General features: G+C 47.9%; 1 non-coding gene across 1 annotated transcript; it reads right to left on the bottom strand.

Moving 5' to 3' along the window:
- Positions 1-982: 982 nt before the first annotated feature.
- On the bottom strand, positions 983-1,089 carry LOC123628929. The gene has a single exon (XR_006731809.1). It is a non-coding gene; the product is annotated as a U6 spliceosomal RNA (small nuclear RNA).
- Positions 1,090-10,127: the final 9,038 nt, after the last annotated feature.

Below are 10,127 nucleotides of genomic sequence, written 5' to 3'. Positions count from 1 at the left end.
AATATCAGTAACAATATATAACGTATACATAAGCAAACTCAGAAATTCATTAATATCTTCTTTCATGGAATTTTCTGTAGCAATAGAGTTCTGGTATTCTTAAGATACGTGCTTCCGAGATCTGGTTATATAGCAGCGGCTTTGAGCTACTGGTTAACTTTTAACAATTGTTAGTTAATGGTAACCTTCATCTGCCAGATATATATATATATAAAATACATATACACACACACACATATATCTGTACACACAATACATGGGTTATATCTATATGGGACGTATATGTACACACATATCTGTACATACAATATATGGGTTATATCTATATAAGACATAAGCACACACATATATGGTAGAATATATGTCGATGGGGTATTTGTATGTATATATGTGTATATATTCACACACACATACATAGTCATGTGTCACATAATAACATTTCAGTTAACAAAGGAACCACATGTACAATGGTGGTCTCATGGGATAGTAATACCATATATATATATATATTTTTATTTCAGCTCATCATGGGGGTACATAAGTTCAGGTCATATACATTGTCCATGTCCCGCCCATCCCCCCGAGTCAGAGTCCCAAGCGCGTCCATTCTCATTCTCCAGACAGTGCGCCTGGCACTCACCATGTAGTCATACCTCCATCCCCTCCCCCCCACCTCCCCGGGTCTGCACCTTCAAGCATGACCATTCCCCAGAGGGTGTGCAACACACTCGTCATGTAGGCATACACCCATCCCCTCCCCCCCCCCCCGTCTCAGTCTGATATCCAATTGGTATCCTTCCCCGATGTGCATTTAGGTGATGATCAGGGAAATCAGTTTTCTGGTGAGTACATGTGGTGCTTGTTTTTCCATTCTTTGGATACTTCACTTAGTATAATGGGTTCCAGCTCTCTCCAGGAGAACCAAAGAGATGTCGTATCATCGTTATTTCTTATAGCTGAGTAGTACTCCATGGTATACATATAAAAAATGGAACGCTTCACGAATTTGCGTGTCATCCTTGCGCAGGGGCCATGCTAATCTTCTCTGTATCGTTCCAATTTTAGTATATGTGCTGCCGAAGCGAGCACAGTAATACCATATTTTTACTGTATCTTTGCTGTGTTTAGATGTGTTTAGATGCACGGATACTTCCCCTTGTGTTGCACCTGCCTGCAGTGTTCAGCACGGTTGCAAATGCTGCACAGGTGTGGAGCGTGCACAGGTGTGTGATGTGCACAGGTGTGTGGCATGCACAGGTATGTAGCATGCACAGGTGTGGAGCATGCACAGGTGTGTGATGTGCACAGGTGTGTGGCATGCACAGGTGTGGAGCGTGCACAGGTGTGTGATGTGCACAGGTGTGTAGCCTGCACAGGTGTGTGGCGTGCACACGTGTGGAGCGTGCACAGGTGTGTGGCACGGGAGCAACAGACGACACCGCCCAGCCCAGGTGTGTGGTCGGCACCACTATCCAGGTGTGTGCTAACACACTCTGTGACGTTCACACAATGAAGTCACATAACCGACGCATCTCTCAGGACACATCCCCGTTGTTAAGTGACACCACTGTGCACAGTAAATGGGATATATACACACGGGCCATCGGAAAGTGTCCAGCCATTGCTACCGTAACTGTTTGCACGACATCGATGTCACCTGGCAGCCAAGGAGCGTGGACCGGGCTGCACACGCATGAACAGTGACACCCTCACTGTGCTGGCCAGTGGGGCGCTAGACCCCGCTGTGTGAGCCCGTGCACTGCGTGGGTGTCGCATTCAAATGAGCATGTAGAGCAAGGAATCAGCATCAGATTTTGCATTAAACTTAAACATTCCTCCGTGGAAACTATTTGGACGACTGAGAAGGCTTTCGGGGACAATGCAACGAGTGCAGTGCAAATAAAAGTGTGGCACAAAGGCTCCAAGGATAGTCAAGAATCCATTGAGAGTGACCCACGTTCTGGAAGGCCTGCGACAAGCAGAACACCTGGGAGTGCTGATCGTGTACAGGTTACGGTAAGAGACAGTGGGAGAACTGTGTGAGGTCCCGAGGTGCCTACTTTGAAGGGGACTGAGGCATTATGCCCTACATACAATGTTTCCTGTATCTTGCATCTTCTGTAACAAATGTCTCTACTTTTGATACTACACGGCTGGATACTTTCCAGACAGACCTCGTATAGATATACATAAATATACAGGGTTAGGGTTCTACGTCTACCGTATGTGTGTGTGTATATGGTGGATGCAGGTGAGGTTTAATTAATAGTTGTCAAGGTCGACCGGTAGCTAAAAGCTGGCTGCTGCACACCAGCTCCCTGCAGACGGCATCTCCCCGTCAGAACATGAGAACTCTATCGCTCCAGAGAATTCGATAAAAGAAGATACATTTCTGAGGTTGTCAATTTATCTTGAGCCAGAGGTGAGTTTTTTTAGTATATTTTTTTTTAACATGAGGGAAATGATTCAGTGGGTTTGAGTGCATTGCACAGATCGATACATTCTTGCTCACCTTTCCACGAATTGGAAGAGAGAAAGGTTACTGCGTGTGGCGTGCAGAAGAACACTCCTCTCCCGCCAAGAAAATGTAAATATGTTACACCGCAAAGGGGAATTAAGGTTGTTAATTAGCTGAGCTGAAAATTAACAGATTATTCCGCATCAGCTGAGGGAGATAAAGTCGTTAGAAGCATGTCTGCAAGAGGAAGAGGCAGGCGGAGGAGACAGAGACAGACGGCAGTGTGAGATGCCACTGCCCGCTTTGCCGTCGGAGGAGGGGCTGCGATCCATGGACGCAGCTGGTCTCTAGAAACCGGAAACATCTAGAGAACAGGTTCCTCCCTGGACCCTCCAGAGGGGCACAGCCCTGCTGACACCCTGATTTTACCCCACCAGACTTCTGCCCTCCCGAACGGTAAGATGCCACATTTGTGTTATTTAGCATCACTACGTTTGTGGCAACGTGTCACAGCAACCCTAAGAAACTAACGCACCTGTAAATCTCCCTGTCTACGCGAATGATCTCAATCAAACACCCGAAAAGCACCGTTCTGCAAAGACTCCCTGGGGGCAGCCGGACTATCACAGGGACACCAGGAGCCAGAGACCCGTCTCCATAAAGCTAACAGGGGCGGTGAGATGCTGTAGGCTGTTTCCAATCTCCAGGTGTAAACAGACAGTTGGATTAATTTTTATTCTGTTACGGAATCGAGTCAAAGCGGCCAGCCAGGTGGCCATGATTTTGCAGGGGAGTTAAGAGTCAGGCAGAGGGCTGGTGTGGGCTGCGGTGTGGGTGGGCGGCCCTACCAGGCTGGTGGGCACCGGGCATGTCCCAGCTGCTGTGGCCGCGGCTGCCGATGGCTCCCAGCTGCTCCTCCTTCAAGACACTGCCCTGAGCAGGTGGACGCTGGCTCACCTGAGACGTGTGGGTGGTTAAGTGGATTCTCATTAGAGGTGGCCGACAGCCCACAGCTAATAGGACGGGGCTGAAACCCGGCCTCCCGGCCCCAAAATGGGGTGACCTCGTGATGCCGTTCCTACTCCAGGGCTCCCCGTGGGAGCAGACTGGAGTATCTCGGGTGTTGCTTGTAGGGAATTTGAGCTCAGACAGCTCACTCAGGGGTCCAGAGGCTTAGAAAGAGGGAGGGTCTTCTTTCCGGACACCTAAAATCTGAGGGATGGGAGACACCCCCTCCCCAAGTATACGGGCATGACAGGCGTGCTGGAAATCCCGGCACGTGATTTGCAGCACCTTCCTGGAGGCATCGAAAGCTGTGTCAGGTGTATCATCTTCAGACTGAGAAAATCTGGAAGGTAGTTAAAGGAGGAAAATACGGACATAGTATTAGCACACACAGAGAAACCAAAAATAAAAATCACAGCCGTCTTCTTGTTAGAAACCATGCAACCCAGAGTTCAGGGAGAGACCTCTTTTAAGTGCTGAAAGGTTAAAAAAAAAAAAAACAGAAACAAAAATAGAAAGAAACACAATTTCTGTCTGCCTGGAATAATATCTCCGGTGAAAATACGTTGTAGAGATGGAGGAGACACAAGACTCGCAGCATGAGAAGTGGAGAGAATTCGCCCATGGTGGGCTCTCGCGGGAAGGAATGGAAAGGGCAATCTTCCTTCCGGCAGAAGGAAGCTGAGGCCGGAGAAAAACTCACGTCTTGGAGAGACAGCGGGGTGCTCTGAGCCTGCTGGCGGGAAGCCGAGTACAACTGTGTCTTGCCGTTGTGTAGACGGCTGGATTCGGACACGGTGAGCTTGGACGGACCCCGGAGGAGATGTCCAGGCAGAGTGTGGGTGCAGCAGCCCGGTTTCTTCTGAAAATGCCAGAGAGAGAGAGAATTTGAGGGAAGAAGTGTTAAACAGGAGGCACCAGGCCTGGGTGATTTTTGAACGTTCTCAGCTGCTACGTGGCCCAAAGCGGCTACAATTCAGAAGTGACTGCAGACGGCGCGGCCCTGGAGAGAAAGCCGGGAAGCCTCAGAGAGGTGAGGGGTCGGGGGTCTCACCACACACAGGGCTCGTGGAAAGGGGAGGGTCCCTCGGTCCAACCAGGGGGCCCCCGGCATGCTCAAGAGCAGATATCCATGTCCTCTTGGTCAGGGCTCTCCTGCCCAGGGTCTGCCCTGGGATCTCATGCTGGGTGGTGCCCGGGACGCGGGTTGGGCCCCTGCCCTCCTGCCAGCCCCTCAGCCTGGACGCTGTGCCAGGCAGGGAGCGGGGCGTGCCCAGTACGAGCTTCTTTGTCTCCCGCCTCTCCGGGGTCAGGGTGTGGGGTGGCCTGGGGACACTGTGTCTGCAGAGCTGCTGGTCCCAATGCCTGTCCATCGAGTCTGCTGGCTGGGCGGGAGGGTCCCAGTCTGTGCAGAGTTACTCTTCCCGGCCGGAGTGGAAGTCGCTTCAGACGGTTTTTCTTTTTCTTATTTGAGCATATTATTGGGGTACAAATGTTTAGGTTATGTATATTGCCCTTGTCCCCCACTTCCCTCCCGAGTCAGAGCTTTAAGCATGTCCATCCCCTAGACGGTGTGGACCACACTCGTTAGGTGTGAATATACCCATCCCCTCCTCCCCTCCCACCTGCCTGACACCCAATGAATGTTACTACCATATGTGACATGACTGTTGATCAGTTAGTACCCATTTGATGGTGAGTCCATGTGGTGCTTGTTTTTCCATTCTTGGGATGCTTCACTTAGTAGAATGGGCTCCAGCTCCATCTGGGATAATACGAGAGGTGCTAGATCACCATTGTTTTCTGTGGCTGAGTAGAACTGCATGGTGTACATAGACCACATTTTACTAATCCATTCATGCATTGATGGGCACTTGGGTTGTTTCCACATCTTTGCAATTGTGAATTGTGCTGCCATAAACATTCGAGTGCAGATATCTTTTTGATAGCATGTCTTTTGTTCCTTTGGGTAAATACCCAGTAGTGGGATTGCTGGATCAAATGGTAGTTCTACTTGTAGCTGTTTAAGGTATCTCCATATTAGTTTCTACAGAGGTTGTACTAGTTTGCAGTCCCACCAGCAGTGGATGAGTATTCCTGTCTCTCCACATCCATGCCAACATTTATTGTTTTGGGACTTTTTGATAAAGGCCATTCTCACTGGAGTTAGGTGATATTTCATTGTGGTTTTGATTTGCATTTCCCTGATGATCAGAGATGTTGAACAATTTTTCATATGTTTCTTGGCTATTAGTCTGTCTTCTTTTGAAGTTTCTGTTCATGTCCTTTGCCCATTTTTTGATAGGGTTGTTTGATTTTTTCTTGCTGATTTTCCTGAGTTCTAAATAGATTCTAGTTATCAGCCTTTTATCGGATGTGTAGCATGTGAAAATTTTTTCCCATTCTGTAGGTTATCTGTTTGCTCTCGTGACAGTTTCTTTGGCTGTGCAGAAGCTTTTTAATTTAATCAGGTCTCATTTATTTATTTTTGTTGTTGCTGTGATTGCCTTTGGGGTCTTCCTCATAAATTCTTTGCCTAGGCCAATGCCTTTAGATGGTTTTGAATGTGCATTCCTCTTAACACAAATATATTGTATATCTGTATGTATTATATATACTCAAATTCTCATAAGTAAATATATAATAACATATGTAATACAGAATTATATACAAATATCCACATAAAATATATAATATATATTTATATATAATATAAACATCATTATATAACATAATTATATTACATATAATGTATAATATAATTACATTACACATGATATAAAATATAATTATATTAGACATGCAATATATGTAATATAATATGATTACATCACATATAAATATATAATTATATCATATGATTAATATATAATTATATAAAATTAATATATGATATGTGCATATATTTTATATGTATATATTCTGTATAATTATATATTATAATAAGTAACATTATTTACAAATTTACTTATAGATTTACTTATAACTTATTGACTAATTAATATATAATATATGCATATACTTTATATGTTTATATTCTGTATAATGTATTGTAATAACTAATATATTTATTATTTGCAAATTTACTTATAGATTTATTTATAAATTATTCACTAATGAACATATATATGCATATACTTTTTATGTAAATATTCTGTATAATTATATATTGTGATAAGTTAAATATTATTTACACATTTATTTATAGATTTATTATTTATAAGTTATTCACTAAATAATTTATAATAAATGATATAATTTTTTTACTATTACATTTATATATTATTATATATTTATATATTATTTTTATATATAAGTATACATAAAATGTATGTGTATATGTTTTATTTTATATGTCATATATGATATACACATATATAAATAATTTATGTGTAATGTTAATATATCAGATATATAATATATAATACAAAAAAAGCGTAACTGTATAAAAAGGGACATATAAAATATCTGTGTATATATTTCTCCTGTGCGTATGATACATAGTTACATTCCTGATTGTCATAGACATTAATAAAATATCTGTGTATATATTTCTCCTGTGCGTATGATACATAGTTACATTCCTGATTGTCATAGACGTTACTTTGTATGGTAACAATTCGGCGTGGGCCTACACACTTCTCCGTGTCCCCCACCACCTTCAAAGCGCAGTCGTGCCCCTAGGCGCCGTGGTGGCACCAACGACAGCTGCAGCCGGGACCGGGTGGACGTAGCCGGTTTTCCAGCCCGGCTGTCAGGTGTTCCTGGAGCTAGACCGCGGCAGGGGGGGGCGTGGCCCCGGTTAGGACAGGGGTGAGCCGCCTTCCGTGGGGTCTGCTTGTGCCTGGCTCCCGGCGCAGGTGAAACCTCCCTGGGACCCCGGGATGCCCGAGGAGGTTGCGGGGTTCACTGGGGCTTGGCGACATGCGAGGGGACTCTGCGAGGGTCCTGGCCACGCATGGTTGCATCTGTGTGATCTCCCGTCTCCTAACCTCAGACCGTGTGTCCTGACACCCCGTGTGGACAAACACCACACACCGACCAGGCCCCGAGGAAACGTCTCACACCCGACGCGAACCTGAAATTAGTTTCGCCCCTCGGAATAGAAAGAGGAACAAAACTTTTTTCTCTGAGTGGGACAAAACTCATGTCACGATGGCCAACCAGGTGCCAAATGGTTCCACACTGTGTGTCTTTATCCCAAAGGTGATGAAAGAAAACGTCCTGCACTCTGGGATGAAGGTTTAAAAATCCCTCTCCTGTGCGGGGCCCAAACGCTGTTTTAGGGCCAGCTGCTTTAGGGGACGCGGCTGCTGGGTACCGACGAATGCACCTGATGACATTTGCGTTTCCTCCTTTTCCATCTGTAGTGGTGAGTTCTACCTGTCATCGTGGCTGGGCCACAGTGCCCAGATATGTGGCCGAAACCGTGGCCTGGATGTTGTCGTGAGGATATCTTTTAAGTGAGATGAATATTTCAGATCAGTGGGCTTTGCGTAAGGCAGGTGAACCGGCATGAGGTGGGTGGGCCTTGCCCAATCAGGTGAAGAATTTAAGAGCGAAAGGCTGCTCTCCACGCGGGGATTTCTCCAACTGGAGCTGCCACATGTACTCTTTCTGGGCAGGCTGCCTGTCCTAAAAATTTCACACTCTCCAGTCTACGTAATTGTGTGAGCCAGTTTCTTACAATCTGTCGCCCTCTCATTCATTCATTCTCTCTCTCTCAGCATCCTACCGCTCTTTTCTCTGGAGAATCCTGACTAATACACCATTCTAAACACCTGCGTACCTGAGGTCTGGCAAAGTCATCTGAGGGGTTTGGGGACGTCTTTGACTAAATAACCAGGTGTTGGCCGGGCACAGTGGCTCACGCCTGTAATCCCAGCACTCTGGGAGGCCAAGCCGGGAGGATCGCTTGAGGTCAGGAGTTTGAGGCCGGCCTGAGCAAGAGCGAGACCCCGTCTCTACTAAAAATAGAAAAATTAGCTGGGTGTCGTGGTGTGCACCTGTAGTCCCAGCTACTCGGGAGGCTGAGGCAGGAGGATCGCTTGAGCCCAGGAGTTAAAGGTTGCAGTGAGCTGTGATGACACCACTGCACTCTACCCACGGGGACAGAGGGAGACTCTGTCTCGAAAATAAATAAATACATACCCAGGCGAGCACCAAGGTGGAGTGAGTAGCATGCGGCTTGGCATCTGGAAGGCTCTTTGGGACCAAAGAAGGTCATTTGGATCAATTAATAACAATAGCGCCAGGAGCAGGCATGAGTCTCTAGAAAGGGCCGCAGCTCGGCATGAGGACATCGGGACGGGGGTGGGGGGTGGAGGAGAGGAAACAGCGGGGGCGGCTCCTCCACGCGGGGCGCCTGAAGCTCCCTCAGCCTTTGTCCTGGAGCTCGGCGCGGGGGGGGGGGGGGGGTAGAGCCCCCTTTCCTGCAGCTCGGGGGGTTGTACCCCCTCACCCCCCACCCCCCAGACGGCGATGGAAGAGCATTGTTGGCTGGAGGAAAGAATGCCTCAACTCTCTGGTTCGGAGCCCAGCCGGGAAGGCTGAGTAGACAATTGGGGGGATTTTCTTCTTTCTGTTTAACCGTGGAGTGATGGCGACGCCACGCCCTTATGGGGTCCACGAAGGCCGTGGGCAGGGAGGAAGGGGGAGGTCGGGGTGCTGAGGGCGCCAGGATCTCCGCCCCTGAGCCCCGTGAGGCCAAAGACCGCGCGAGGTGGACGTCGCCAGGCGGTTTGCGCGCAGGGCGCAGGGCGCACGGCCAGCTCAGGGCGCAGGGCGCGCATCGGAGATGCGTCACTCTCTGCCTCTCGCCCCAGACACTGGCTGGAGGGCTGGGGCAGGCGGATGGCTGTGGTGGCTTCCCTGCCCTCTGTAGTGAACTTGCGTTTGGGGCAGGAAAAGACCTCAGAAGGTTCGTGTGGCCGCCCGCTCTCCCGTTGTGGCCGGCAGAGAGCCGCAGGCATTGGCGCCTTTGTTCTTCCATATCCCTGCCGTGGCGGGCGATCTTCCGCACGCTGACCCCGTTGGGTGGCGGGGAGGGGTCGGTGAAGAGATCACACCACCAGTCTGTAATCACACAGTATCATTTTCCAACCCTAGAACCGCGCTGTGACCCCAGCCTGTGTTACATAAGGTAAAGGGAACAGAGAGGGAAACTGAGGCTGTCCCACCTGGGCCCAGCGTTAGGGGAGGGCAAAGTCATGGGAGGTGGAGGTATAATGCTTTTATTTAAAATGTTTATATTTTGTGGAATTTTTGCAATCATTTAAAAAAATATTGCAGTAGATAATATTTCTCTTTCTGCTTTTTTTTTTCGGCATTCCCTTAAATTTTGCAGCTGAGGCCAAGAGCCTCACTCACCTAACCCTAAGCCCCGCCCTAAGCCCCGCCGTGCCTAGCAGTGGGCTGTCTCACTGCCCCTGGGCACACGCGGGATGCTGACACTGCAGGGTCCGGTGTGTGCGAGGAGGAAGCCAGACTCCGTGTAATGTGCCCGGCACAATGTCTGGCCGCCAAAGAAACAGTTCCCGGTGCCGTGTTTAGAGCAACTGTGAGCACAAATCGTAGTAGCAGAGCAAGGTGGGCGCTGAGGGTCTGTGCAGCCCTGGGACGGAAGATGAGAAAAATCAGTCGCTCAGCTGCAAGTCACAGAGAC

Source organism: Lemur catta, chromosome X (assembly GCF_020740605.2).
Source record: "Lemur catta isolate mLemCat1 chromosome X, mLemCat1.pri, whole genome shotgun sequence".
NCBI lineage: Eukaryota > Metazoa > Chordata > Mammalia > Primates > Lemuridae > Lemur > Lemur catta.
The sequence above is the reverse complement of the archived record's forward strand: the minus strand, read 5'-3'. Positions and strand labels throughout refer to the sequence as shown.